The sequence below is a fragment of the Arachis duranensis genome, chromosome 2 (assembly GCF_000817695.3).
Source record: "Arachis duranensis cultivar V14167 chromosome 2, aradu.V14167.gnm2.J7QH, whole genome shotgun sequence".
Classification (NCBI taxonomy): Eukaryota; Viridiplantae; Streptophyta; class Magnoliopsida; order Fabales; family Fabaceae; genus Arachis; species Arachis duranensis.
Genome location: NC_029773.3, coordinates 42,795,975 through 42,800,672, shown reverse-complemented (window position 1 = coordinate 42,800,672; position 4,698 = coordinate 42,795,975). Strand labels below are relative to the sequence as shown.

Genomic DNA, 4,698 nt, shown 5'->3' with positions numbered 1-4,698 from the left:
TGGAAGGAGCCTTGCGTGCTTGAAGAAGAAGACAGTAGGAAAGCAGAGATTCAGAAGATAGAGCATCTCCAAAACCCCAACCTGTTCTCCATTACTGCAAAACAAGTACTTATTTCATGTTCTTTTACTTTTCACAATCAAACCTGATAATTATTGATATCCTGACTAAGATTTACAAGATAACAATAGCTTGCTTCAAGCCGACAATCTCCGTGGGATCGACCCTTACTCACGTAACGTATTACTTGGACGACCCAGTGCATTTGCTGGTTAGTTGTGCGGAATTGCAAAAGTGTGATTGCAATTTCGTGCACCAGTAGTGTTGTGTGAGAATGAAGAAGAGAGAAGTGGGGTAGGTGGGGATCCTGTGGGGTCCACAGATCCTGAGGTGATCCTGTGGGGTCCACAGATCTTGAGGTGTCAAGGATTTCTTATCTCTGCATCTTTTAGGCGTGTAAAACGCCCTTTGTATGCAATCCTGGCATTTAACGCTAGACTGCAGCTTGTTTCTGGCATTAAATGCCCAGATGTAGCCTGTTTTTGGCGTTTAACGCCAGCCTAATGCCTATTTCTAGCATTAAACGCCAGCTTGGTACTTGTTTCTGGCGTTAAACGCCAGACAGATGCTTGTTTCTGGCGCTTAAACGCCAGACAGCTCTTCCTCCAGGGTATGCTTTTTCTTCTACTATTTTTAATTCTGTTTTTAATTTTTGCAATTATTTTGTGACTCCACATGATCATAAACCTAATAAAACATAAAAGAACAATAGAAATATAGATAAATATAAATTGGGTTGCCTCCCAATAAGCGCTTCTTTAATGTCAATAGATTGACAGTGAGCTCTCATGAGGCTTCATAGATGTTCAGAGCATTGTTGGGACCTCCCAACACCAAACTTAGAGTTTGAATGTGGGGGTTCAACACCAAACTTAGAGTTTAGTTGTGGCCTCCCAACACTAAGCTTAGAGTTTGATTGTGGGGGCTTTGTTTGACTTTGTATTGAGAGAAGCTTTTCATGCTTCCTCTCCATGGTTGCAGAGGAAGATCCTTAAGCTTTAAACACAAGGTAGTCCCCATTCAATTGAAGGACTAGCTCTCCTCAGTCAACATCAATCACAGCTTCTACTGTGGCTAGGAAGGGTCTTCCAAGGATGATGCATTCATCCTCATCCTTCCCAGTGTCTAGGATTATGAAATCAGCAGGGATGTAAAGGCCTTTAACCTTCACTAACACGTCCTTGATGTGTGGAAAACGATCCAACACAAAACTCACCGGCAAGTGTACCGGGTCGCATCAAGTAATAAAACTCACAGGAGTGAGGTCGATCCCACAGGGATTGAAGAATTGAGCAATTTTAGTTCAGTGGTTGATTTAGTCAAGCGAATCAAGTATTGGTTGAGTGATTTTGTATCCAACAGTAAGTAAATAGCAGGAAATGTAAAGGGAGAGGGATGAATTGCAGAAATTAAAGAGAACTGAAAGTAAAGGTGCTGAATCTTAAAGAACAAGAAATTAAATGACTGAAACTTAAAGTACAAGAAATGTAAATTGCAGTAACTTAAAGTGCAAGAAATATAAATTGCTTGAATGGAAAAGGGATTTGAGGACTGGGAATTCAGAATTTAAGCAAGGGAAATTAAATTGCAACAATTAACTAAACAAGAGATGAATTGAAATAGACTAGATCTCAAACAGAAAATAGAAATTAAATTGCAGCAGTGGTTCACCAGAAGAACCAAAAGGAAAAATGGATCTCAGGACTCCAGAGACTAGATAGCAAAGTCTAGATCTCAATTGCCTTCCCAGATCCAAGTTCACAAAGCAATTAAAGAGAAATTGAAGATTGAAGCAGTAAAGGAAATTGAATTCAACTCAATTATGCGGTAGGAAAATCAAAGAGATCTTGAATGGAGATTGAGACAGAAATTCCTCAATTCTTCACACCCAAGACTCAAACAAGAAAAGTAAAAAGTGCTCAAGCAAGAACGAGGAAGAAGAGAGATCAATTCTCCTTTCCAATTCTCTAAAATCTCAGTTCCAAGCTCTCAACGAAAAATCAAGTCTCAAGATGTGAAAATTCAAAAATCAAAAAGAAGGTCCTAATTACATCAAACTATCTCCTATTTATACACTTTCTATTCTTGGATTTTGGAATTTGGATGGGCTTTTGATTTGGTCAAGAAATGAAAAAATCCAATTTTCAGCCTATGAGAAATTAGCTTCCAGGAGGCTGCCCTGCCCTTGTGGAGGGCAGAGCAGGAAAATTGTGCAAGCGGCCTCATGCGTGTGATGGGCATTCAAGATGCTGCCCTGCCCTTGCGGAGAGTAGGGCAATGTGCGTGCATGCTTGCCTTAAAATATGTTGCGTGCCAAGTCTTGGACATCATCAGGGTAGCGCTCAAGTGGTGCTAAGAGCGCGGCTTCCTTGCTTTGTTAGTGAAGCATCCGTGTTCGAGATTGGCTGGGAGCATTTTGGCCAATTTTTGGCTTATTTTCCTTTGTGAGTAGCGCTCCCCCACTCCCCCTTGCTCATGAGTTCGAACCATGTGGCAAGCTTTGGTAAGCTTTTTCCTTGAATTTATTTCTTTGATGAGCCCGATATTGCTCTTGAAGAGGGCAGGGCAGAATTTCTTTGGAAGCTTGGTTCACTATGCTGCTCTCCTGGAGGGCAGTGTGCCCTTGTGGAGGGCAGTGTTTGCTTCCTCCTTCTATGTTGCACCACACTTCTCCTCCCATGGTCACACTTCTTAAGCCACGTTTTTCTTCTTTTCTTCCTTTCTTCACCTACAAGAAACCAAAACAACCAATCAAAGTATCTCTAAACTCATAAGGTTTATAAATCATTAAAAATCAATTAATTTTAGCTCAAACCTCATGATTTAGCATCAATTTAATGGTGGTTGTTTGATTTAAAGAAGTTATGCATTTTCATTCCAAATTACTTACTTAGGATGCAAGAAAGTACATAAAAACTAGTGAAACAAGTGAAATTAGCTTGAAAAAATGGGTATATGATGACTTGTCATCAGTCCTCTACCAATCCATAAGCTTATTTTATTGACTTGTCTGCCATCTCTAATGAGATTCTTGCAGCTTGTACCTCAAAGATCCCAGTTTCTCTATTACAGAGAGTGGCATAAGATTTATACCTGACCCCAGGTCACACAGAGCCTTCTCAAAGGTCATGGTTCCTATGGTACAGGGTATTAAGAATTTACCAGGATCTTATTTCTTTTGAGGTAAAGTTTGTTGAACCCATGTATTTAGTTCACTAATGAGCAAGGGAGGTTCACCTTCCCAAGTCTCATTACCAAACAACTTGGCATTCAGCTTCATGATGGCTTCTATATATTGAGCAACTTGCTCTTCAGTTACATCTTCATCCTCTTCAGAGGAAGAATAGTTCTCAGAGCTCATGAATGGCAGAAGGAAATTTAATGGAATCTCTATGGTCTCTATATGAGCCTCAGGTTCCTTTAAGTCCTCAATAAGGAACTCCTTTCTGTCTGGAGGACGTCCCATGAGGCCTTCCTCATTGGGATTCATGTCCTCCCCTTCCTCTTTGGATTCGGCCATTTTGATTATATCAATGGCCTTGCACTCTCTTTTTGAATTCTCTTCTGTATTGCTTGGGAGAGTACTAGGAGGAGTTTCAGTGATTTTCTTACTCAGCTGACCCACTTGTGCCTCCAAGTTTCTAATAGAGGACCTTGTTTCATTCATGAAACTTAAAGTGGCCTTAGATAAATCAGAGACTATATTTGCTAAGCTAGAGGGGCTCTGCTCAGAATTCTCTGTCTGTTGCTGAGAAGATGATGGAAAAGGCTTGCTATTGCTAAACCTGTTTCTTCCACCATTGTTATTATTGAAGCCTTACTTCTGTGGATCCTTCCATGAAAAATTCGGATGATTTCTCCATGAAGGGTTATAGGTGTTGCCAAAGGCTTCACCGATGTAATTTACCTCTGCCATTGCAGGGTTCTCAGGATCATAAGCTTCTTCTTCAGAAGATGCTTCTTTAGTACTGTTGGATGCATTTTGCAATCCATTCAAACTCTGAGAAATCATGTTGACTTGCTGAGTCAACATTTTGTTCTGAGCCAATATGACATTCAGAGCATCGATTTCAAGAACTACCCTCTTTTGAGGCGTCCCATTACTCACAGGACTCCTCTCAGAGGTGTGCATAAATTGGTTATTTGTAACCATGTCGATGAGTTCTTGAGCTTTTGCAGGCGTTTTCTTTAGGTGAATGGATCCACCTGCAGAATGGTCTAGTGACATCTTAGAGAACTTAGATAGACCATCATAGAATATATCCAAAATAGTCCACTCTGAAAGCATGTCAGAAGGACACTTTTTGGTCAACTGCTTGTACCTTTCCCAAGCTTCATAGAGGGATTCACCATCTTTTTGCTTGAAGGTCTAAACATCCACTCTAAGCTTGCTCAGCTTTTGAGGAGGAAAGAACTTGGCCAAAAAGGTCGTGACCAGCTTATCCCAAGAGTCCAGGCTCTCTTTAGGTTGTGAGTCCAACCATGTTCTAGCTCTGTCTCTTACAACAAAGGGGAAAAACATAAGCCTATAGACTTCAGGATCTACTCCATTAGTCTTAACAGTATCACAGATCTGCAAGAATTCAGTTAAAAACTGATAGGGATCTTCTGATGGAAGTCCATGGAACTTGCAGTTCTGT

General features: G+C 40.6%; 1 non-coding gene across 1 annotated transcript; it reads left to right on the top strand.

Moving 5' to 3' along the window:
• Positions 1-4,340: 4,340 nt before the first annotated feature.
• Positions 4,341-4,448, top strand: LOC127745030 (small nucleolar RNA R71). The gene has a single exon (XR_008006219.1). It is a non-coding gene; the product is annotated as a small nucleolar RNA R71 (small nucleolar RNA).
• Positions 4,449-4,698: the final 250 nt, after the last annotated feature.